Raw genomic sequence first — 26,679 nt, 5'->3', positions numbered from 1 at the left:
TTTGATGCCTCCCTCCAGCTTAAGGAAGAGTCACTTATGATAGAGAAAGCCTCCTCAGACTGGAGGAAGATTCAAACTTTGCTGAGCAGAATGACTAGCTACACCCCCTATTAAAGCCATATGACGTGTCACTTGAAAAGAGTTGGTTAGTCAGTGGAGAGCGCAGAACGACAGATTCCAGCCACGACTTGGTCCACACATGCCAGGCAGTAAGGTGGCAAAATGGACTACACCACTTCAGCCTGCAGGCAGTGAATTCCAGGCTCCTTTGCATTCAAAAACATCCATGCAAACAGAACATTTGCACATCAGACAGAAAGGTTCTCTCCACCTCCCTTTGCTGTGCTGGTTTTCTAGTTAAAGAGAGTTTTTAATATAAGAGAGCCACCCCCAAATGTGATCCTATGCCTGCAGTCTCAAGTGGTGCGGTTCAGATTACCACCTCATTTCCCCGTGTGCGTGAAGCCATCTCAGCTCAGAACCTGATCACCACACAGGGCCATCCTAAGGGCTTTCTGCACCCTAGGCAGGCTGGTGAGAACACCCCCTCCCCGCCAGCCAGCCTGAGTGCATCCATTAGGTTGCCAGCTCTGAGTGGGGAAATACCTGGATATTTGGGGAGTGGAGCCTAGGAAGGGCAGGGTTCAGGAAGGGACCTCAGCAGGGTGCAATGCCATAGAGCGCACCCTCCAAAGCAGCCGTTTTCTTCAGGAGAACTAATCTCTGTCATCTAGAGAGCAATAGTAATAGTGGGAGATCTCCAGCTACCACCTGGAGGTTGGCAACCCTAGCCCCCATCCACCAGCTGGGCCACCTGCCCAGGCACAGCTGAAGCCACTGATGGCTGGCCATCTGGCAGCTTACTTGCCCGCTGATGCAACAGGAGAAAGCGAGGGGGAATTATATCAGAACCTGAATGTGGATCCCTGTAACTTCTATGGTAAAGACCATTGAGATTTGGGGGGCTCCTAGAGCATCACGTGGAAATGGTGTCACCTCTGGGTTTCGATGCAGTTCCTGCCTACTTTCTCCTGCCACATCTGCAGGCAAATGAACCTTGAGCTGCCCAGCTGGCAAGAGTGTGCCTTGAGTTGCTGGCTGGCTAGCCAGGGCAATGGGGCCAGGGGCACCTTGGCGCCCCTCCGGCTTCTGGTAGCCTAGATAATAGCCCAAGGATGCCTAGGAGGTGGGCCACCCCTGACAGCACAGTACCCACAATATATAAGCCAAGGGACACATACTTAAGAAAACAGGCTGTGGAGCCTGGGTCTACATCTTCTTTCTGGGTCTGAAGCACAGAAGTGGGAACTTTGATCATGGATGCTCTGGTGAAAGGGCCCTGGGCCAAAAAGGAAGCATTTTACACAAATGGAGAAATGGGCAAGGGCACATTGCTAACATTTGTCTTCTCAGAACCTTTGCAGTACTGTCTCTGGACTCCAGATTCAAATACCCAACACAAAACCTCTTGGATCGCAAGGCACCCCATACAGGTGCTCAAAGGGAAGGAGGGAACACCATGGGTCAAGGTCTCCTGTTTCCTTCTTTTCCCCCTCGTTCAATATGGAGAAACTATAGGTTGGATCCAGACAGCTTCTTCCCTAAATCTTGCCCAGTTTGGCTTTTCATTAAAGCCCCTGCCACTTTTGGTATTTGTCCATGCAGATCCCATGGTCCCCTGTTTAATCTTTTTGATAATCAAAGGGGACTCCCTCTCCCTTTTGCTCCACTGGAAAATCTGGTAGTAAATAGTTATACCCCCCCCCCAAAAAAAAGAGAGTTTTGCACTCTTCTTCTGACAATCTCCAGCGTGGTGTAGTGGTTTAGAACGGCATACTCTAATCTGGAGAACCTACTCCTCCACATGAGCGGCCTCTAATCTGGAGAACTGAATTTGATTCCCCACTCCTACACATGAAGCCTGCTGGGTTGGGTTTCCAGGTCCCTCTTTGCCACTGGCGGGAGGTTTTGGGGGCAGAGCCTGAAGAGGGCAGGGTTTGGGGAGGGGAGGGACTTCAATACCATAGAGTTCAATGGCCAAAATGGCCATTTTCTCCAGGTGAACTGATCTCTATCGGCTGGATATCAGTTGTAATAGCAGGAGATCTCCAGCTACTACCTGGAGGTTGGTAACCCTACTGCTGGGTGACCTTGGGATAGTCACAGTACTCTCAGAGCTCTCTCAGTCCCACCTACCTCAGAAGGTGTCTGTGGTGGGGAGGAAAAGGGAAGGCGATTGTAAGCCGGTTTGAGACTCCTTAAAGGTAGAGAAAATCAGGGTATAAAAACCTCCACCTCCTCCTCCTCTTCTTCTCCCTGGCCCAAAGATCATCCTGGTTGTTCTCAATCAGGGCCACAGCTTTTTTGGCCACGGCCTCTGCCTAGTGGAACTCTGTCCAAGGAGACCCAGCCCCTAATGGATCTTTTCCCGTTCCAGAGGACCTGTAAAACAGAGATGTTCTGCCAGGCCTACGGTTGAGGACAGCAACGGTTTACTTCTATGGCCTGGATCTTTACGCTTCCCTCCGACTTACTTCTCTTTTCCAGTCTCTTCCCTCAGCCACCTCTTTTCTTTGTTTTAACCAGGCTGGTCTTGTTGTTATTCCTTCATACTGTCTGAAGTACAATCTGGATTGGTTCTTGTAGGTTATCCAGGCTGTGTGACCGTGGTCTTGGTATTTTCTTTCCTGACCTTTCGCCAGCAGCTGTGGCAGGCATCTTCAGAGGAGTAACACTGAAGGACAAAAATTACCTATCACATTACCTTTGATACTTTTTGCAGGACAATGACTCAGCTCAAACCCAACCCCTTTCTGACTATATATTACTCTTCCTACACACTTGACACTGAGAGACACTGTCCGTCAGTGTTACTCCTCTGAAGATGCCTGCCACAGCTGCTGGCGAAACGTCAGGAAAGAAAATACCAAGACCACGGTCACACAGCCCGGATAACCTACAAGAACCAATGAACTCTGACCATGAAAGCCTTCGACAATAATACAATCTGGATGTTTCAGCATTGGGGGTCGACACTATTATTTTAGACTTGTATTTCAGAGTTGTATTTGTGCTTGTGATTTATATTTTTGTTATTCAATCGTCACTGAAGATCTTTTTTTATTTTTGTTGTGAATCACCGAGCCCTGCTTAGGCAGGGGTGGGGTTATATACAAAATATATTTTGTATTAATATTAATATAATATTAAATATTATATTATAATATATAATATATTAATATTATACAATTATAATAATATATAATAATACATATTAATATTATATTAATATTAATATCATTATTATAATAAAATGTTGTCCTGCCCTTCCTCCAAGGAGCACAACGTGGTGAGCATTATCCTATATTTTACCCTCACAACAAAATTATGACGTAACTGTGTCTGCAAGAAAGTGTCTGGCCCAAAGTCACCCAGCAAACTTCCATGTGATTCGAACCCAGGTCTTCCAGATCTCAGTCCAACACTCTAACCACTACATCAACAGGCCTCAACAGGTTCAATCTATGCATGGCCAATACAGGGGTGCTGTTGGCTGGCAATGGGGTGGATCCTACCCAGTAAGATTCCCCAGCCAAGGGATCTACCCAGAACACTGCTTTGCTCTATAAATTAAGTGTAAGTGAGACATAAGTTACTGCTGGGAATAAGCCCCATTGAATATAGTGAGACACACCAATGTAAGGATGCTTAATGGGGAAAGGAAAATAGGGGCCATGTAAAAAATCCTTCTTATCCTCCATAGGGAGGAGGCAGGTGGCCAGACTCCCACATCTGTACTAACTTTAGAAAGCAACTGTAGTCCCTGGATACTGAAACCCAACTAGCTTCAGCTTTCCTTTCCCATTCCTTCCCCTCCCCTTCTGCTGCTGCCTCTTTAAAGCAGAAAGAAAAAAGCAGGAGACAGCAGAGACACCCCCACTTCCTCCTCTCCCAGCCAGAGTGTAAGATTTCTGAGTTTTAAAAAATCAATCACATTCCCAGTTACTCAAAGGCCTTGCTCTGGTTACCCAGATCCTCTCCTTGTTTACTCAAAGTGTGACTATAGTGGGATTTATTTGCATGTAAATATGCACAGGAGGACTGCACCTTAAATCCCCTCCCTCACTTCTTCTCCCTGACTCCCCCACCCCCCAATTCATCCTGCCTCCATCTCTTTCTATTCACCAGCACCAAATGCCCTCCTCCACAAACCAACCTAGAGCTGGGGTTGCCAACTTTTTTTCTTACTGGCTCCTACTCCTGTGCCTCTCACAGCAGTTTGAATGGCAGGAACGAGCCAGTAATAAGTATTTGCTCTGTTTTGTCAAAAGCTCCACTTGGTGATTTGTATAGATCAGACTTCCATTAAAGGCAGAAGAGCAAACCAAGCCTCCTTCTTGGTCAGTTGGCAACCTTATCTGGCACTCCCACTGCTTTTTCGACACAGATCTGTTTCCTTGGTCTTAATGCTCATTCTGAGCAATTCCTTGGGGACTTTTTTTTTTGCTCTCCAACATCACAATGTGAGGCTTCACAGCCCCGTCCCCTCCATCATATTCTTCTCTGGGGCACGAGATAATTGAGAACTCCCAGCTCTTCCAGCTAAGGGCTCATTTACCAGATGACAGTACTATTCTTAGAGTAGAGAAGCTTCTCTATGGAGCTGAGGAAATGGGCAGGTACTGAGGAGAAGAAGAGTTGGTTTTTATTTGCCGGTTTTCTCTGCCACTTAAGGGAGACTCAAACCAGCTTACAGTCACCTTCTCTTCCCCTCCCCACAACAGACACCCTGTGAGGTAGGTGGGGCTGAGAGAGCTCTAAGAGAACTGTGACCAGCCCAAGGTCACCCAGCTGGTTTCATGTGTAGGAATGGGGAAACCAACCCGGTTCACCAGATTAGCCTCTGCTGCTCATGCGGAGGAGTGGGGATTCAAACCTGGTTCTCCAGATTAGAGTCCACCACTCCAAACCACTACACCATGCTGGCAGCAAATGGTGGTCTTTGTGCAAGGCACAGCATGTGAGAGAGGCTGGGACATGGGTACAGGAAGGAAGCAGGCAGGGAAAACTGAGCAAGCCCCCACCATCCCTCTGTATGCGTATACATATGAGAGAAAGAGAGAGATCACACTGAAAGGGCAGAGCTAGGGTTGCCAGCTCTGGGTTGGGAAATACCTGGAGATTTTGGGGGTGGAGCCTGAGGAGGGGAGGGTTTGAGGAGGGGAGGGACTTCAATGAGGTAGAATGCCATAGAGTCTGCCTTGCAAAGTAGCCATTTCCTCCAGATGAACTGATCTTTGTCTCCAGGAGATCAGTTGTAACAGCGGGAGATCTCCAGCCACCACCTGGAGGTTGGCAACCCTAGGCAGGGCAGAGACATTCTAGGGAAGCTAAACTGTACTGTGTCAGCTGTCGGACAACCCGAGCTCAAGCTGACTTAGGGCCCAGGGAATATTGTCCCCCCAGTCCCCCTCTCTGGCTGGCCTAGGGTTGCCAACTGCCAGGTAGTAGCAGGAGATCTCCTGCTAATTCAACTGATCTCCAGCCGATAGAGATCAGATCACCTGGAGAAAAACGGCCGCTTTGGCAATTGAACTCTATGGCATTGAAGTCCCTCCCCTCCTCAAACCCCGCCTTCTTCAGGCTCCGCCCCCAAAATCTCCCGCCGGTTGCAAAGAGGGACCTGGCAACCCTAGGCTGGAACCATAATTTCAAATAAACTCATGCATCTGTACTCTGCCATGTGCTTGGAAGGTCTCCCGCAGGGAAATTTCTCCATTGTCAGAGTAACAAAGAAAGGACTGCAAGACCTTTGTTATTGTCGGCTTTTCTTTCCGTCGCTTAAGAATTTAGTTTTTGTTTTTTTGATGTTCTGGTCCATCTCTTTATTATTTCAGAGAGGCTGCACTGCACAAAGGCACCTGGTGTTTAATCAACCACCTCCACAGCTTTTTATGGCTCTGTAGACACAGCCATAGGAGAAAACCTGGCTTAATTAAAAAAGGGGCTGTAGGACTGCAGGCTCCGTTTTATTGGTGAGATTCGTGCAACTCATTACAGTTCAAAGGTGCCTTCGGGTCCGACAAGATACAAAATTCTGGGGTCATTGCAGCTGTAAAGAGACAACCTCAGACTCAGCAGACATGTTCCCAGGGCTTCCTGGAGGCTTGGGCTCACTCCAGAACTTGTTTTCAGGGATACAAACTTAGGAAACACAAGCCTGGATTGTTCTGAGCAAGTACAAGGTGTTATCTTTTCCTCAGAGGTTGAAGAAGAAGAAGAGTTGGTTTTTATATGCCGACTTTCTCTACCACTTAAGGAAGAATCAAACTGGCTTACAATCGCCATCCGTTCCCCTCCCCACAACAGACACCCTGTGAAGTGGGTGAGGCTGAGAGAGCTCTAAGTGAGCTGTGACTAGCCCAAGGTCACCCAGCTGGCTTCGTGTGTAGGAGCAGGGAAACAAATCCAGTTCACCAGATTAGCCTCCGCCGCTCATGGGGAGGAGTGAGGAATCAAACCCGGTTCTTCAGATCAGACTCCACCACTCCAAACCACTGCTCTTAACCACTACACCATGCTGGCTCTCTGGGGTTGTTTTCAAACCCAGGCACACTTTTTACAAAGGAAATATGTGAGTGCCTCTGAGCATATGCAGAATTTAATCTGGGTCTGGGCAGTAATCACATGGCATGTGGATCAGCATTCAGTTTCTGATGGATTGATGATTTGTTACTGATAAGGTATAACTGGCCAGCTCCCCAGATCCAGTCACTGCATGGCATGGGTTGTGGCAAGCTCTCCCCCCACCCCAGTCATTTTATTCCTGCATGCAAACTTCATGCAAATCAAATCAACAAGCGGATTATGAAAACAGACACACACAGTCTCTCTCTAAGGAATAAATTTTCCAGCTAACATCCAATGCAGGATAATTTGCCATGGAACGGCACACAAAATCTTGGTTAAATAAGATGACAAGTGGAACCTTTCTGCACTTCCTAAGACACCTCAAAAGACAAGAAAGCTGACATGTTGCACAACAGAAGAACGCCTGCCATTCCTCCCAAAGGCATCCCCCCACCCACCCACCCCCAAAATCATGGGCTTCTGCTCGAAAAACCACTAAAGGGTGCGATCCCTCTGGTTCGGTGGATTGCCTCTCACACTCCACACTCCAATTTCAGGCAGCAATCACATTTCCCTGGGAGGGCGATGGGGACCTTTGTTCACCCCAAATTCAGCCCCCTGAATTCTTGCAAGATTTCACTATAAGATGCATCAGTATTTCAGATGGTGCTAATAAAAATTTTAGCATCATTCCTGATGAGGCTGTCCATCAGTCCATGTAAAAATGTACACATTCATCCCCCCCAAGCCCCTTAATTTTTCCCCCCAAGGCTAGATTCTTACTCAATGTAAGGAAGATCAGAGCATCTTTGAGATTGTACAGACGGCAAGGTTCAATTTGTGGCAGGACACAGGAAGCCAGAAGTGAAGAGGACGTGTCACGTACAAAAGCAGTAAACTTCTGAAACCCAGTGCTAGGAGGCAACCTCAGGGGAATGCCTTGGCCTCTATGGCCTGTTTCTTGGCCCTCCAGGGTATCTGGTTGGCCACTGTGTGACACAGGCACATTTGTGGAGGAGAGATCCATCAGTGGCTACTACCGCCACGATGGATGATGTGGACCTCTCTCCTATGAATCTGCCTTTATTTTTTGCTGTCAAGTCACATTTGACGTATGGCGACCCCATAGGGTTTTCAAGGCAAGAGACGTTCAGAGGTGGTTTGACATTGCCTGCCTCTGTGTCACGACCCTGGTATTCGTTGGACGTCTCCCATCCAAATACTAGGATCAGGGCTGAGAGTGTGTGACTGGCCCAAGGTCACCCAGCAAGCTTCCACGGCACGAGTGAGGATGTGAACCTGGTTTTCCCAGGCCCTGATGCGACACCTTAACCACTCCACCACGCTGCCTAATCCCCTTTTAAAACCATCAGTGCTCATGGCCATCACTGCAACTATCCCTACGTCCATGGGTAGTAAATTCCACAATTTTGTTACTCAGTGAGTAAAAAAATATTTCCTCCTGTCTGTCTTGAATCTATTCCCCTCCCCGCAAGTCCCAGTATTATGGAAGAGGGAGAGAAAGTTTCTGCCTGCTTTCTCTACCCTGTGCATAATTTTATGGGCTGCTGTCATTTCCCTTCCTTAGCTGTCTTTCTTCTACGTTGGGACTGGAAAGCATCTCCCCCAGACAACCAGAGAGACATGCGGGCAGCCAGTCGGAGCCTCTGAGATCCTGCAAACATCAGAAAAACATTCTGACTTCAGCCGGTTTACACATTCGCTGGCCAGTTGAGGCTCCTGCCTCTCTGGCAGAGGCCAGCAGCTGACACCCGAGAAGCAAGAGCCCTTGACCCCTTTCGGCAGAGGAGAACACAGCAAGGCTGACAGCTGATGCAAAGGAGGAATGGTTGAGAAGAATGGTTATGAAACAGAACAAAGCTCCCTGGATTGGCTGGAGCACTTGGCTTGCCTTTATGTAATTTAAGAAGATGTGGATTTAAAAAAAAAACTAGTGATAACTTAGGGCTAAATTCTGCACTCTCTCGTTCTGATGTAACTGTCCAGAATCCCTTAGCTTCCTCCAGAGTTACTCGCAGGTTTACCTCTGGGCAAAGGAGGACAGGGTCTGTCCTGTATCTTTCCTTGCAACTGAACCACACTTTGGGGTGGAATAATTCGTTCGAGTGGGAACAGTTGTCAGTCTGAAAAGTATCTTCAAGATTGGGGGCAATGCAGTCTTTTTCCACAGCACCGTTACTATGACGACAGCACGGGATTTGCATACCCTCCAACATTTTTCACAAAAGAGATGTGGAGCTGGGGCAGATCCACGGGGAGGATTCCTCCTCCCCTTCCAGTGGGAGAAGCCACGACTCGCCAGCGGAGCATTGGCTCTGCATGCAGAAGTCCCCAGGTTCAGCCCCCCAGTATCTCCAGTTAGAGGATCTCAGACAGCAGGAATCAGGAAAGACCTTTCTCTGCCCGAGAGTTACTATCAGTCAAAGCAGCCAACACTGAGCTAAATGGAATAATCGTGTTGGAATATCTCGGTGTGAAGACAGCTTCATATTCTCAACGGAGCACATTTATGGATACTTGGAACGCTCTTATCCTCATACCAAGGATTATCACCTGAGCTGCATCCCTCCAGCTCCTGCACTGCTGAAAGCACTAAGCCCGCCGTATTCCTTTACCCTGCAAAAAACTGCCCTGCACTGGTTTATAAGCAGGGTGCATTAGTAACCTGAATGGGCCACTGACTACCCCAGATGTGCAGCAACCCAAGCTATAAATATTTCCAAGTCAAGTCTGGGCAGCAGTGACCAACTGGCCTCGCTGTCACAGGTCTTTTCATAGGGGGTTACCCCACTTTGTATTCCCAGCGACGTATTAAGAGTTTGAAAATGTTATAAAAAACATCGCTTTAAAAGGGTTTTTGGATACCACGGCTTATAAATGGTTGGAAGACGTCTTCACAGCTAAAGGGGCCAAACAAAGTGCGAACAGCATTTTTAATAAAGTTTTGAAACTCTTAATACATCGGTGGGAATACATAGAAAGTGCGGACAGTATTTTTTATAACATTTTCAAACTCTTAATACATCGCTGGGAATACAAGTGTGGTAACCCCCATACTGAGGTTTTCCCACGCTTTGGGTACCGAACGGCAGCAGTTTTTTCCCCAGGCTTCCTCACAACATCCCTTTCCATTTGTGGCCATGAACACACACACATGAACTCATGAAGCTGCCTTATACTGAGTAAGACCCTTGGTCCACCAAAGTTAGTATTGTCAACTCAGACCAGGAGCAGCTCTCCAGGGTCTCAGGCAGAGGTCTTTCACATCACCTACTTGCCTAGTCCTTTTAACTGGAGATGCCGGGGATTGAACCTGGGATCTTCTGCATGCCAAGTACAAGCTCTACCACTGAGCCACGGCCCCTCCCCTTCCGTGCTCTCTGTGTTTTCTGAAATCAGATCAAAGGTGGTTTGAGAAAGCATGGATAGGAGAACAGAATGACAACAAAGGGAAAATGAGGACATGAGGAAGCTCAGAGGAAATCCGCTGTATGGTTTGGCATCAAAACCTCTGCATCACAAGACCCCCACTGTCTTGCTTTGTCAGTTTATCTTCCTTTCTCTCTTTTCTTGGCCTCCTCCTAGTTTGTCAGCTTCCCCATCCACTTGCTTCCCATTCAGCCTACTCCCTGCCTTCTTCCCCAGTCTAGACTCCAGCCCCACCCGAACAGGCTTCTCGAACTCGACTACATCCTACAAATGTGTTCTTGGATCCAGTGATGCCCAAGTTGAAACATATACAAGTCTGGTGCAGTTTAGCTTGCATAAGATCTTGTGCAACACCCAGCATTTCCCTCCCTAAACATTACAGTGCCCTGAAATCGGTTTCACAAGATCTTGCGTAAGAAGGAACACAACGGGGGATGCAATAGGTATTAATCATAGAATCATACCGTTAGAAAGGAACTCCAGAGTGATCTAGTCCAACCCCCTGCACAATGCAGGAAATTCACAACTACCTCCCCCCCCCCCCCCCCGCACACACACACCCCTAGTGACTCCTGCTCCATGCCCAGAAGATGGCAAAAACCTCCAGGATCCCTGGCCAATCTGGCCTGGAGGAAAATTGCTTCCTGACCCTAAAGTGGTGATTGGCATTTCCCTGGGCATGAAAGAAAACCAAGGACTGTCGAAACCCTGCCTGCCTGCCCCCATTATCTGGCTAAGAAGAACAAGAAGAGTTGGTTTTTATATGCTGACTTTCTCTACCACTTAAGGAGGACTCAAACCAGCTTACAATCTCCTTCCCTTCCCCTCCTCACAACAGACACCCTGGGAGGTAAGTGGGGCTGAGAGAGCTCTTAATAGAGCTGTGATTAGCCCAAGGTCACCCAGCTGACTTTATGTGGAGGGGTGGGGAATCAAACCCAGTTCTCCAGGTCAGAGTCCACCAAACCACCACACCACGCTGGCTCTCATAGAACTTAGTGCAAGCATTTTGGCCTTTTTCTTGCATTTCCTCTTGTGCACAAGCTCTAGCACAAGCAGGAATTTTGTGCTGGATCCAGTACAAAGTCTGCCTCTTCTGTATCTGCTCCAGCACACCATTCAACTCCGGTCCAAACCTTGTTTGACCCAACTCCCTGTCGTGGCTGTTGACTTTCTCTACCACTTAAGGGAGACTCAAACCGGCTTACAACCACTTTCCCTTCCCCTCCCCACAACAGACACCCTGTGAGGTGGGTGAGGCAGAGAGAGCATGACTTGCCCAAGGTCACCCAGCTGGCTTTGTGTGTAGGAGTGGGGAAACAAATCCAGTTCAACAGATTAGCCAGATTGAGAAGGCACTGTGGGGAAGACACTGATGCCTAGCTGGGATTAGACTCATGCCTAGCCATTGGCAGATTGGGGGAGGGAGATGGGTATCCCTTCCTGGGCCCCCGCCACTTCTGCCCCAGTCCAGGAAGGGACAGGAGCACTTTGATTTGGCTGACAAAATACCTTGAACCAGCCCTTACTGTCCATCACCAATGATAACAGCCAAATACATTCAAAAACCAATGTGACTCTTTCTTCTGCATTCTGTACCTGGTAAAAATGAACAGCCTGGCATTTGCCAAAAATGACATATTTAAGTGTTTTGTTGTGAAAACATCTCCCACTCACTACAGCAGTTACTAATAAATGTTCAATTTTTTTTTGATCATGTAAATACTCTTGACTGTTGTGTAAACCATGGTGTAGAAAGGAGTGATCAAGGCATGTAACTTGCAGTGTTGCTGCTAGAGAGTTTGGCAGCTGCTGTTTCGTTTAGCATTAATCCCTTCCCTCTGTTAACGTAATTGTCTCTTTAAAACAGCTCCCAGTGTGGCTCTGAATCAAAGCTTATCATCCTGGATTTTGTGAGAGTGGTATCATTTTGTTTAACGGTTTATCAGCTGCTTTTCCAGAAAAGGGAGTGGTGGAATTCAGGCTGAGGTTATGTGCAATAAACAACTTCAGTTTTACCGGAGAGTTTGGGGGAAACCTAGCCAGAGTTTGGGGGAATCCCCTCGGAGACCCAGAGAGGCCCAGACACTTTGCAGATTTTGAGCAGAGTTGCTAATTCCAGTTCAGGAAATTCCTGAAGATTTGGGAGCGATGCTGAGGAGGGCAGAGTTTGGGCAGGGAACTCAGCAAGGATGTCACTGTAGGACATCTATTTCTCCTTCCTGCCATGGGATACCATGAAGTCCTCAGTTTGAAACTGCCATTTCCTCCAGGGAAACAGATATCTGTAGTCTGCAGATCAATAATAACTCAAGGAGAATGACAGGCCACCCCAATGATAAGATTGCCAGGCCATGGGGAGGGACATATGGGCAGGGGCACGATCATTGTCCTCACGCAAAGATGCAACTTCTGGTATAACCTGGAAGTGACGACGTCACACTGAGGGTGACCCTCTAGCACAGGGCCCCCCAACCTTTTTGAGCCTGCTGGCACCTTTGGAATTTGACATAGCATGGTGGGCGCAGGCCCAAAATGACGGCCACAAAATGGCTGCTGCAAGAGGCAGAGTAAGAGCCCCGTGGGGCAGAGTGGTAAGCTGCAGTACTGCAGCCCAAGCTCTGCACACGACCTGAGTTCGATCACAACGGAAGTCGGTTTCAGGTAGCCGGCTCAAGGTTGACTCAGCCTTCCATCCTTCCGAGGTCGGTCAAATGAGTACCCAGCTCGCTGGGGGTAAAGGGAAGATGACTGGGGAAGGCACTGGCAAACCACCCCATAAACAAAGTCTGCCTCGTAAACGTCGGGATGTGACGTTACCCCATGGGTCAGGAATGACCCGGTGCTTGCACAGGGGACCTTTACCTTTACCTTTAAGAGGCAGAGGCAGCTATGTAATGGCTGATGTAGCTTACTTTCATTCACACAGTGAAGATCCTTGAGCTGTAGTGGCAGCTGCTGCAAAAGCTGCTGCACAGTCGATCAAATCTCCAGGGGACAATCTGAAGCCTTGCTGGACAAAAGCCCCACTTGGTCAAGCCACTTTCTAGCAATACTTGACGGGCACCAGGAAACAGGTGGGCAGGCACCATGGGCCCCACACTGGAGACCCCTGCTCTAGTACACAGAGTTTTGGGCTGAGTGTTGGAGTGTCACCCCAGGTGCGATGCTGTCACCTCTGTGTTGCTCTGGAGGTTGCGTCATCATGCGCGGATGACAATCGCACTAACCCCTTTCTGCTTGCTGAGCGGGTGAGCATTAGCGGGCAATGGCTGAAATTGCCTGGAGGTTTCTTGCCATAAGAAGGCAAATGGTAACCCTACCTGGAGGAGGAGGAGGAACAGAAGGTGAGTTTTTATATGCCGACTTTCTCTACCTTTTAAGGAGAATCAAACTGGCTTACAATCTCCTTCCCTTCGTCTCCCCACAACAGACACCTCATGAGGTATGTGGGGCTGAGAGACCTCTAAGAGAGCTGTGACTAGCCCAAGGTCACCAGCTGGCTTCATGTGTAGGAGTGGGGAAACCGACCTGATTCGCCAGATTAGAGTCTGCTGCACATGCGGAAGAGTGGGGAATCAAACCCAGTTCTCCAGATTAGAGTCCACTACTCCTAACCACTACGCCAAGCTGGAGATTGGTAACCCTAATTTTGAGGGCCCTAGCCATAATAAAATATGCTGAGACACAATGTAAGGAACAAAGAAGAGAGAAAAGTAATAAGAAATGCTTTAATACCATTTTTTAGGCCTCCTTTGAGCTTGAGGACCTCTTGCCCCACCCACCCCTAGGCTCAGTCTCCGGCACTCCTGAGTTCCTTTGCCCATTTTTTCTGGCTGCTCCCCAGGCCCTTGAGTTTGTGAGGATGCAACATGAGGTAACACTAGCTCATTTGCACTTAATTGACTTCATAGCTCATGTGACATCTTAAATTTATCTCCAAAGTTAATGCGAGCTCTGCCAAGTGTTTTAGAAAGGAGACGTTAGTCCTTTCTAGGAGACATGAGGGCCTTTTGCGCTCCTTTGTGCTTTCTGTGGAATCCCACCATTTGAGGGCCTCTCGCTCACACACACACACACACACACACACACACACACACACACACACACACACTGGGTTAGTTTGCAGCTATGCTCTAAGCACGACAAAGAATACACCAGGGCTCTTTACATAATCTTTCCCCCCACTATTTAAAAAAAGAAGAAGGTAACATCCAACCTGGGTAAGAGTTCTGGAGAACTTGAAAGCATGCACATTGTCATGTGTCATTGGGTTGGTCCCAATAAAAGGTATTATGTGGGATCTGTTCTGGGTTTGGGGATTCTTCTTTTGGATCAGTGCTGCTGCTAGGCTTACCCAGGGCTTCTCAGCACACTGCTGTTGCTCAGTACCTTTCCTTCCTCCTTCCAAGCAAGATAACATTTTTGTTTGTAGACGTTTATTGCGTGTTTGGTTAGAGCCCCTAGACACAGGAGGGGGGCCACCAAACACGTCTGTAAACGATCAGGCACTTGCGGAGAAGCTTCTTAGTTAAACACTCAAAGTAAATAGAAGCAAATCCTCTAAAATGAAAGCTTTGTTTGAAACATTTGCCTTCCAGAGACAAATTCCGCTGAAAAACACGAGTTGCCTGACTAATGCTGCTAAAAGAGAAGCAGCCGTTGCAACTGATTTTTGCGAGCACAAGAGACCCAGTGCTTGGACAGCAGGCTTTGAACTGATGCGAAACAGCAGGGATCTGTGATGAGGCATATCCCTGCTCCGGCATCTGCGCCTGTCTAAAGCCCAGACACAGGGAGGAGCAATATGGGACTCAACGCTGATGCCTGACCCCCTTTAATGCCAGGGGTTAGGTCCCAAGCTCCGTTGCTCTGCCAGCTCAGCAACTGCCTGGAGATACTCGTTGTCCTGTAAGTTCCCACCTGAGAATATTACCTCAGGGGAGGGAGCACCCACTGACTTCAGCAGAGCAATCCTAAACAGGTCTACTTACCATGCATTCCTGACTTCCGCCTTTAGAAGCCAGCGACAGTCCATGCCGGCACAAGGGCCGGTGTCTGGGAGGCGCAAGCCAGCATTTGTGGCCCCAGCGCCAGTGTGCAGGGCCGGACGCTGGTCTCTGGCCGCTGCCACGGCAGCGCTAGGCCCGGACGCCGCAGCGACCCAGGAGGCATTCCCAGGGTGTAATGGTGTCCCAAGAGGCATTCTCGGGGCTTAACGGCATCCTGGGAGGCATTCCCAGGGCGTTACAATGCTGGCCAGGGGGTCAGGGAGCCATTTCGGCTCAGGAATGCCCCCTTTTTTCCGGCCGAGATACACCACCTTTTAGGTACATTACCTCAAGTCTTGGCTCTGCTCCTTCAAACTCTTTCTAGCTCTCAAGGTAGGTGGGCCTTCACCCTTCAGCAGGCTACTTTACTAAGGAGGAGCTTGGTTGGGTTCCATTATCAGAGCAGCCTTGCCTTGCCTGGAACTCTCCCAGGTCCTGAAGAGCCAACCTTGCTTCCCTACCTGGACTTTGGCCACTGAATCCCACTGCCAAGGTATTCCTTTTCCATTCAACCCCATCTAAGCCTTGCTTAGTCCCCCATGGGCTCTTCATGCTATAAGCCTGAAGTTGTTACGATATTCAGTGGCTCGTGAGCTACACGTGGCTCTTCTGAGCACCATTCTCCATGGTGCCCCCTTCCTATGTTCCAGCAAAGTGGGTAATTTCTTTAGAAACTGGGATAATTTCATCATTACCAACTGTTCGCTTATGAGGCTCATTCAATATATGCAACTTAATGAGGTGGTGGAATGGGGCATACCACTGTCGAATGCTAACCAACAACAACAACAAAAACCCTCTCCTTGCAAGCAGAAAATTTAGCATGGAGAGAGGCTGTAACCACCCAGTTCCCTAAAGAACCAGAGTAAACCCAGTGAAAGGAACCTTTAACATAGAGAAGCATTAAAAAAAAAAATCATCCAGCCTAATAAAAAGTTATGGAGAACTTGAAAACTTGCATATTGTCCTATGTCATATGTCTGACTTACAAGTCCTTATCCTCAGTGCATATACACCAGGGTTGGATAAGGTTTCACAGTAGTGGGGAGAGACACTGCTACTTGCTCACAGGTACTCTGGTACTATTAAAATACTCATATTTACCAGTCTATATGTAATAGTAATAGTGATGTATCTAATATTATTCGATGGGCATGTTTGATAGTGTGCTGTAGAGGCCATATAGTAGCTATGTGGCTCTTTTGGGTGATGGGAATTGTGAACGTGGCTCTCCACAATCTGTGGATTGAGGACCTCAGTTGTAGACAAGGTACACATTCTGATCTCCTTGCAGGATTTTAGATTTTGGATGATTCAGCCCAGGAAGGAATGCTCAATCTATTTGGAAAAGGAATAAGTAGTCTGGATGAGGACAGGCATGCTGAGGAATTCGTGGCAAACATGCCCACTAAGAGAACATACCTTGTTCAAACTCCTTCAGTGACATGCAAAGGGAGCTCCTGTTTAGATCAGCTCAGTGTTCCCTGGCAAAGTTTGTCTTGAATATATCTCCATGCCAAGCAGCTTCATGCCTGCAGAGTGGCTGCTTCAGGCTGCTCTTTCCCAGTCCAAGAACTAAGTCCAGAAAAGAGGCAATATCCCCCAGAGTCATGATCATTCAGACCATTCAATTGACCAGCTTTCATACAGCAAGGAATCACTTGCAGCCCATCTCTTCTCTGTGCCTGCACAGTCAGAGGCATCCTTAAAAGACTGTCATTGGACAAAATGCATTGCCTGCTTTTTTGTGCCTGCACAATCAGCAACATTTGTTCAGGAAATGATCACAAGAACTATTGCAAGATTAGCTGGGCATCAAAGGCACACTGACAGTGCCATCCTATGCAGAGTCACCCCAGTATAAGCCCATTGAAATCAGTTGGTTTGGAGTAACTCTGCATAGGACTGCAGTGTGAGACACCTAAATAGTAAGTCTCCATTCAAAAGTCCCCATTCAAAATTTTCTTTCTTTTTACTATGTGTCTGGAGATGGCAGTGGCTGATAAGTGGTGGTTGGGGACACTTGTGAGAAAGCCATTGAAGAATACAAGAAACCGGTGTAGGTTACTTGGATGAATCAAAGCAGCTTGCTAAACCATCAACTTCCTGCTCACAACAGGCCAGCAGGATATGAGTGGATATTAAAGTTTCCCCCCTGCTATACTACAGATGCAGAGGGATGTGGAATGGTATAGTATAGCCCAGTCTCGTCAGATCTCAGAAGCTAAGCAGGATTGGTACTTGAATGGGAGACAACCAAGGAAGACTTTTCAGAGGTAGGCAATGGCAAACCACCTCTGCTTAATCACTTGCCTTGAAAACCCTGTGGGGTTGCCATAAGTCAGCTGCGTCTTGATGGCACTTCACACAAACACACACACAGGTGGTGCATAACTATGCTTCAAGTGTTTAAAGTCTGCACAGTTTGTTTGCGACACTTTAAATATGAATTATCTATGATGAAGAACTTCTTCTAATTGTCAAGGAAAGGTTGGAGATGCTGAGACTCACCAGGACAAAGTAAAAAATCATGATTTCAAAGGAGAAATGCCAGCCTTAAATCTATGACTGTCGTCCACAATGCCTGCTGGTCTTTTCCTGTTTTAAACTCACTGTAGCCCCTTGGCGCACAGTGGTAAGCTGCAGTACTGGAGTCCAAGCTCTGCTCATGACCTGAGTTTGATCCCAACAGAAGTTGGTTTCAGGTAGCCGGCTCAAGGTTGACTTCCATCCTTCCGAGGTCGGTCAAATGAGTACCCAGCTCGCTGGGGGTAAAGGGAAGATGACTGGGGAAGGCACTGGCAAACCACCCCATAAATAAAGTCTGCCTAGTAAATGTTGGGATGTGACGTCACCCCATGGGTCAGGAATGACCAGGTACTTGTCAGGGGATCTTTACATTTACTTAATATGCCAGTGCAAATGCCGTGAGTGGATCAGGTCCTCTTCACGCACACTCATTGGATTTGACATCTTGTTATGTATTAAGAATTGGATTTACATTTGGTTCCATTTGGCACAAATCACATTAATGCCAGCAGCATCTGGAGAAGCCTGCAATTAGCAAGAAATTATGTACAGGGAGGAGATGTTTCCAAAATCCAGGCAAACGATGCATCCGCTTCTCCTGGAATGACAGGGTAGCGTCCTCTCTTCTGGTTGGCACAAGGCTAATGATGCTCCCGACAGAAAATGTAAGAATAACTCAGGGCAGAAGGCAACCAAGCAGGCTGTCAGTGTGATTCTCCCAGTAATTATAGAATAATACATTGTGAACTATTAGAAGAAGATAATATCATGTCAGCCTTGGTTGCACATCCTTAAGATTCTGGGAGAATGTGGTCTGTTAGCAGCAAAGTGCACAATCTCTCTGTGTAAGGTTGGGCCACAGTGGGTTGTGGGGTTTTCTCCAACATTTCTGGACTAGACCAAAACACCATCTGCTGTGCTAGACTCCGACCTGGTAGGTTGGGGTTTGAATCCCTTGCTCAGCTCCAAGCTCATTTTGGTGCCTTTTGGTAAATGGCTTAATTTATCTCATTGGACTACTGCAAGCATAATATAGAATTGTCTTGTATGCATGCACAAAAGGGCTCATATCACTACTAAATTGTTCAGAATTTCAAAAATTAAGTCCTCAGTAGTGAGGATGTAAAGATTTAATTCACCAAATGGACAGCCAGCATGATGGAGTGGTTAGAGAATTGAATTAGGATCTGGGGGACCCAGGTTCTAATTCCCACTTAGGCATGGAAACTTTCTGGGTTATCTTGGAGGAGCAGAGACTGCTTTAGGTGACCACTGGAGGGGGGGACAGGCTAAAAATAAATAAAAAGTCTCAGGCCTTCTCATAAGATCATCACCGCAGCCTTTCTGCATCAGACCACAGGCCCATGTAGCCAGCGTGGTATAGTGCTTAAGAGCGGTGGACTCTGATCTGGAGAACCGGGTTCGATTCCCCACTCCTCCACATGAGTGGCAGACACTAATCTGGTGACCAGGGTTGGTTTCCCCACTCCTACACATAAAGCCAACTGGCTTACCTTGGGCTAGTCACACTCTCTCAGCCCCTCCTACCTCACAGGGTGTCTGTTGTGGGGAGGGGGAGGTGATTGTAAGTGGGTTTGATTCTTCCTTAAGTGGTAGAGAAAGTCAGCATATAAAAACCAGCTCTTCTTCTTCTTCTAGTCCACCGTGACAGATGGCCATTGGAAGCTCCCAAGCAGGGCAGGAAGGCTGTAGCATCTCCTCCTCCCACTGTGCCAGATTAGAATACGGGAGATTAGAATATGGGTTTGAATCCCCGCTCTACCAGGGAAGCCTGCTCGGTGATCTTGGGCAGGTCTCTCTCAAAATTATATCAAAAATAAATCCAAATGTCATACTTTTTCTGGACTGTGGTCTGCTTGGGTTTCTGGGAGAGCCAAGTATCTACTGGACTGAAGGGGGGGCAGAGTTCAGAAGCTCCAGCAGCCAAGAGTTACCGAGAATGGATGGGTATATGAACACAGTCCTTTAGTGTCACTTCAGGACTTAAACTCAGCTGATTTCCCTTGCGAAGGCCCAAACGAAGTGTGATGCTGGGAGATCCACAAACAGATCTTTGAAGTCATTTTAAATGGCTGATAGTGTTCATGAAGAACCCTGATGCAGACTAGAGCCATTGTACAGGGAGGAGAGAAGGGTTTAAACCTTTCCCATTATGCAATTTTGTCAACCACCTTCCCATGGGCTGTTATTAGGTCTGGAAGGGGAAATGATGGGCAAGGGAAAAGACCAGCATCCTCTTTTTGCCTGTCTTTTTTCCTTTGCAAAGCTAACAAAAACACATGGTGGTCAATTTCAATTGGTAAAACAGCATGGGGTGGGAGCCCCCTGAACTGCAGCCCCACTCTGAATCAGGGTCTTGTGCAACTGCTATTTTCCTGTTACAAAATGCTATGAAAGGTTTATTCATGGATCGCCAAGTGTTGCCTGGTGTGCCCCTAACTTCCATTGAAAAGCATATGGTGTTTTCATCCTAGCGTGGTAGGCCTGTCAGTCCACTGTAGCAAAACTTTAGTGCTAGTGAACTCCTGTTTAAAGTCCCATACAATTTATTCCAGCACAAGCGTTGGTGGGTTAAAGTCTACTTTGTCAGATGTATGAATGGTACATTAACATCTCACCAACTGGTTTTTACCCCTACCTTACTTTGCCAGTTCCTCAAGAAGAAGAAGAAGAAGAGTTGGGTTTTACAGTATATGCCAGCTTTCTCTACCACTTAAGGAAGAATCAAACCGCCTTACAATCACCTTCCCTTCCCCTCCCCACAACAGACACCCTGGGAGGTAGGTGGGGCTGAGAGAGCTCTAAGAGAGCTGTGACTAGCTCAAGGTCACCCAGCTGGCTTCATGTGTAGGAGTGGGAAAACCAACCTGGTCCTCCAGATTAGCCTCCACTGCTCATGTGGAGGAGTGGGGAATCAAACCCAGTTCTCCAGATCAGACTCCACCGCTCCAAACCACTGCTCTTAACCACTACACCATCCTGGCTCTCAACAGTTAGGAATGGTCCACCTGCACTCTGAGTGGATTGATTACTCTTTGGATTGGATTTCCCCTCCTCTGTGCCCTACAACAAAACGCCACACAACTATGCCAGGAGAAGCTGTGCCTTCTGGTAGTAACTTCCCCTCTCCCACCCTTCCACTGTTTGGCACTTTGGGCATAAATGTATCTGCCAAATGAATGTACACTTCATGCACCTGACAAAGCAAAGCCCTGACTCATGAAAGCTTAAGCTGGAACAAATCCTGTCAGTGTATTCATCACACATGCCATGGCCTTGAATGACAGCACTGAGAATCAATAAGGGATCGGGGCCAATGGCAGCATATAATTGCTCCCAGAAAGTTCAGGCTGCAAGTAACGTTGATCTCTTTCTCTCTCCCCGAGAATGGATCAGGTCTTTAATTGGCTAGGGTCAAAGCCAAATTATGCAACCAAGAGGGAAGGAAACAGGAGGGAAGGGATGCAGCAGGCAGGATGGAAGGAAATGCAGGGGAAAGTTAGGTCTTAAGGGTAAACCCCATGCCTGACAAGGAAGAATCTGTAGCAAGGGCTGTTTCAGAAGAACCCATGGGAGTGGCTGAACCTAGAGACGATGGCTTCCATCTAACAAACCACCAGCTGAATACAAGTCCCCCTCCCCAAGTTCTTCCCTCTCCCACCGCAGTCCATTTCAACTTTAGGAAAGATTATTCCTGGGATCAAGAGACCCACATGAACATACATGAAGCTGCCTTATAATGAATCAGACCCTTGGTCCATCAAAGTCAGTATTTTCTATCCAGACCAGTAGCAGCTCTCCCGGGTCTAAGACTGAGGTCTTTCACATCACCTACTTGTGTAGTCTCTTTAACTGGAGATGCTGGGGATTGAACTTGGGACCTTCTGCATGCCAAGCAGATGCTGTACCACTGAGCCACAGCCCCTCATATGGATACAGCCTACAGATAAGGAGCTGCAGTGAGGATTGGGTTATTGTTGGATCTCTTTCCAAGATCCAAAGGACCTCCAGCAGAGGAGAGGAACATGGGGAAAATCCATGCCCATTTCTGTTGGCCCTTTTATTGGATACTGTCCTCTTAACTTCCTCTCTGCTTCTTTGACTGGTTAACCATAAGGAGCACTAGATCAGAAGGTCCTTGGTTCAAGTCCTGGCTGATCCTGTCAATGCCAGCCACAAGAGGAGCAGCTGCCAGATATATACCAGCACTGGGTATATATTGTTCCATTGTAAGCATTAATACATCATTTTGAATTCACTACTGCCACTAACAAAGAGCACACAGAGCTATTATATCTATTATATCTCAGCGCTACAAGTCTTTTTTACAGTCTCTTGATTCCCACGCCGACACTTCAATAGATTCAGGATGGACAAAAGGAAATACATCTTTACGCAACAAATAATTAAATGGTGGAATTCACTGCCAGCGGATGTAGTTATCAAAGATGGCTTTAAAAGGGGAGTATGGTAGACTAATTCATTGAGAGGAGGGCTATTAGCCATGATGACTAAAGGGAACCTCCACATCTAGAGGCAGTAAAGCTCTGCATCCCAGTGCTGGGAGGCAACACCTGAGGGAGACTTTGGCCTCTATGCCCTCTTTGGCCCTCCAGGGTAACTGGTCGGCTGCTGTGTGAAACAGGATGCTGGACTCGATGGGCCACTGGTCAGATCCAGCAGGGCCTTTGTTATGTTCCTAAGATATGATAGGCTATATGTTTAAATATAAAAAATAAGAACCCAGTTGGCTCACAGCAAGAGGGATGGGGGCCTAACCATGTAATACTGCATGTCGGACCATTTCTTAGGAAGCAGCTTGTAACCATTCTGGCTTGTTATTGATTAAGAAGCACAAGATTCAGACCACCGCAGGGGGTGCATTTTAAACAGGAAAACTAAGCCATCTCAAGAAGTGTTGTTTTGGAAAGGTTAATCTCCTAAATGGACCTTAAATGGTAAATATATAATAAGATGGCATCAGAAAGGGGAAATGCACCCTGGAGGATAGAACTGTGACTGTTTTGTACAGCCAAGCAAATTAGTTGCACCTATATCATGTTCCCCCATCCAAAAGATCAGAGCAGCTTGCAAAGGGCACTGGGCAGCCTCTCAGTTAGGTGATGATCAAGTCAATAGTTACGGTCAGTGTGGTGTAGTGGTTAAGAGCGGTGGTGTCAAGCCAGTGTGGTGTAGTGGTTAAGAGCAGTGGTTTGGAGCAGTGGACTCTGATCTGGAGAATCGGGTTTGATTCCCCACTCCTACACATGAGCAGCAGAGGCTAATCTGGTGAACTAGATTTGTTTCCCCACTCCTACACATGAAGCCAGCTGGGTGACCTTGGGCTAGTCACAGTTCTATTAAGAGCTCTCTCAGCCCCACCTACCTCACAGGGTGTCTGTTGTGGGGAGGAGAAGGGAAGGTGATTGTAAGCCGGTTTGAGTCTCCCTTAAGTGGTAGAGAAAGTTGACATATAAAAACCAACTCTTCTTCTTTTTCTCACCAGTGATCCCAGAGCACACACTGGGCTGATGGTGTGTGTTGAACAGATATGCCAAGACATTAATAAATCTAATTCGACATGCCGAAATGTACTGAAAAGGTGAACTCGCTGTCATAATGTCATTGTCATAGCATCAACTGATTGTCGAAACATCAGAACATTGGAAGGGATCCAGAGACCGTCTTGTTCTTCTATGACAGGACTGTGCGCACAACAAGCTCTTGCCTAAATCAACCATCAAATGCTTAGGGAGAGACTGACTCGGTCCTGGTCATCAGTTCCTGAACTTTCACACTGTCTGGCATAGGGGAATGGCCTTGTGGCTGCATTTCCCAGCACAACTTTGCAGTGCAGACAAGAATGAGCGAGGAACAGCTTGGTTAGCGCTCTGTGCTTTGAACATGTGTGGGATTGGCTACTGTGTAGCCTGTCATGGTGCCTGCACAAATAGGATAAAAGGAAGTATTTCTTTACACAATGCATAGGTAAATTGTGGAACTCCCTGCTCCAGGATGTGGTGATGGCTGCCAACTTGGAAGGCTTTGAGGAGTGGACATGTTCATGGAGGATAGGGCTATCCATGGCTACTAGTCAAAATGATGCATACCTATTCTCTTCAATATCAAAGGAGCATGTCTGTTACATTAGGTGCTTTGGAATACAGGCAGGACAATGCTGCTGCAGTAGTCTTATTTGTGGGCTTCCTAGAGGCACCTGGTTGGCCTCTGTGTGAACAGGCTGCTGGATTTGATGGACCTTGATCTGATCCAGCATGGCTTTTCTTATGTTCTTATGAGTGCTACAGATTTTACCAGCTGCAGTCCAGCGTTTACAATTAAATGACTAAAAAAAACTAAAGGCCTTAAAAAAGAAGAAAAATGCCAAGTCTAGACCAGAGGATGCCACCAACAGCCACCAAGTGTGCCCTCAAGGGAAGCTGCTAAGATAACAGTGCCACAGATGATTCACACAAGTGAACCTACTATAAATGGCAATCAGATTAATCTCCCAACAGACTGGGAACAAACAAGCTGCCCAGCCCATTTAACTTGAGACAGCGTGGTGTAGTGGTTAGCACATCAGACTGGGATTGGACATACTTGGGTTCACTGCCCACTCAGTCACGGAGCTTTCTGGGTGACCTTGGGCCAGTCACTCTCTCTCAATCTACTCTGCTTCACAATGTTACTACAAGGACAGCACAGCAAATGTACCTGCGCTCCTCAGAGAAAGGTCAGGGTAAAAATGTGACAGATAGTACGATCAGCCTCTCCATGTGCTGGAGACCTCAGGGTGTCAATCTCCTTTTGGGAGATTAATTCAGTAACCTGCCTGCACCCGGCTGAATCTGATCTCCCTTTCAGGGTCAGTTCACCTGTGTGAGTCATCTGGCACTCCTATCTTAGCAGGTTTTCTTTGGGACTATGTGTGACACTCTCTGGTCTGGATTTGCTGGTTTATTTCTTTGTTTTTAGACACTGAATGACCCAGAGACACCCCTTAGTCTTGCTAGGCTGTACATGACTAGGGAGGGGCTGTGGCTCAGTGGTAGAGCATCTGCTTAGCATGCAGAAGGCCCCAGGTTCCATCCCTGGCATCTCCAGTTAAAGGGACTATGCAGGTAGGTGAAAGACCCCTGCCTGAGACCCTGGAGAGCTGCTGCCGGCCTGAGTAAGACAATACTGACTTCAATGGACCAAGGGTCTGATTCAGTATAAGGCAGCTTCATGTGTTCATGGAGGCCTTCAGGATCAATGTCAAGGACTCCTCTTCGGACAATATGTCCAGGTTTGCTGGGAGCCTCCCATCTGCATGTATCAGGAGCACGTGAGCCACACAACTGACCCAGGCTCCTGTTTCACGTGTACAAAAGCTGCTCACCCAAGAAAAATCCACCCATTGTCCAATTTATGCAATATGGTGACTGTGCATTGTGGGCACCACACAGGTGCCACACGCTCCTGATATGCGCAGTTGGCAGGCCCCCAGTACATGTAGACATTGACTCTGGAAAGGGCCATAGTCTCCACACCATGCTGAAGGCATCTGGGTAGGCAACAAGGAACCAAATAAAGCCAGGGGATGTTTTTAAGCAAAAGCCATGCAGGAAGTGGTCTTCTGTTTTTAAACCCAGTCCAATACCAAACTCAACCATTTTGCAAACATTTGTATGTAAATATATCGCAACATATCCCTTCAAAGCTTATTATTGTGTTGTCAGGGCTAAGTTTTTTCTTTTAATTTTTAAAAGACACAGTGTAAGAGTAATCTATTTGATTAATTAATCCTTTAAGTCTGTCAAGAAAAATTTGCAGCTTGATTGTTTTAGAAGGGTATGTAAAGCTCAAAATACATGAAGTTTAAGTAGACATATTTTGCTTCAATGCAGGTAAACCCCAAGAACATATCTGTAGTGTAGGGTTGCCAACCTCCAGGTTGTAGCTGGAGATCTCCCACCATTACATCTCCAGGCGACAGAGATCTGTTCATCTGGAGAAAATGGCTGCTTTAGGAAGTGGGTTCTGCAGCATTATACCCCAATGAAGTCCCTCCACTCCCCAAACCCCACCCCCTAAGGCTCCACCCTCAAAATCTCCACGTATTTCCCATTGTGGAGTTGGCAACCCTACTGTAGCACCATCATTGAAGAACCCTGGAGCAGGATTAGGAAATGGTGTGGTCAAGTGACCTTATCTAGGCTTCAAGTACATTGGCAGCTAGGTTCCACAATCAAAGTGACTACAGGACTACTCCCCTCTTTTTCAGCCTTCACAATAAAGGGTTTAAGGAGCTTCACAAAGAAAAAAGAATTCTCCCCAGGGCTCCTGCCACTTTCTCCAGGATCAGTTGTGTCACTGCACTAGACGCCACGGAGGATTCAGAGATCTGAACTCCCTCCCTTTCGACCAGCCTTATTTAGCACAGATGCCGTTTAAAACATTTCCTTGTCATTTAATAATGCTAAACCTCTAAAGCTGATACACAATTAAACATTCCATATTTAACACCCAGCCTGAATTTACACCCAGCTACAAAAATTCACTGAAGTTCCAAAGAGCCTCAGCTCCCTTGTATAGAGGCAGGAGTCAACCACAGCAGAGAAACTTCTTTCAAACATATCCTGACATCTAGAGCCAGCGTGGAGTAGTGGTTAAGAGCAATGGTTTGGAGCGGTGGACCCTGATCTGGAGAACCGGGTTTGAGTCCCCACTCCTCCACATGAGCGGCGGAGGCTAATCTGGTGAACTGGATTGGTTTCCCCACTCCTACACATGAAGCCAGCTGGGTGACCTTGAGCTAGTCACAATTCTCTTAGAGCTCTCTCAGCCTCACCTGCCTCACAGGGTGTCTGTTGTGGGGAGGGGAAGGGAAGATGATTGTAAGAACATAAGAAAAGCCCGGCTGGATCAGACCAAGGCCCATCAAGGGCAGCAGTATGTTCACTCAGGGGCCAAACAGGTGCCTCCAGGAAGCCCCCAAACAAGAGGACTGCAG

The 26,679-nt window shown here is 47.4% G+C and overlaps 1 protein-coding gene and 1 non-coding gene across 2 annotated transcripts in view; one reads left to right on the top strand and one right to left on the bottom strand.

Annotated features, from left to right (window-relative positions):
* ASIC2 (acid sensing ion channel subunit 2) overlaps nucleotides 1–26,679 on the bottom strand; it is a 543,783-nt gene that overhangs the window by 232,460 nt on the left and 284,644 nt on the right. The gene's annotated exons all lie outside the window — the stretch shown is intronic.
* On the top strand, nucleotides 24,716–24,787 carry TRNAA-AGC (transfer RNA alanine (anticodon AGC)). The gene has a single exon. It is a non-coding gene; the product is annotated as a tRNA-Ala (tRNA).

The sequence above is a fragment of the Euleptes europaea genome, chromosome 18, assembly GCF_029931775.1.
Source record: "Euleptes europaea isolate rEulEur1 chromosome 18, rEulEur1.hap1, whole genome shotgun sequence".
NCBI classification, from domain to species: domain Eukaryota; kingdom Metazoa; phylum Chordata; class Lepidosauria; order Squamata; family Sphaerodactylidae; genus Euleptes; species Euleptes europaea.
The sequence above is the reverse complement of the archived record's forward strand: the minus strand, read 5'-3'. Positions and strand labels throughout refer to the sequence as shown.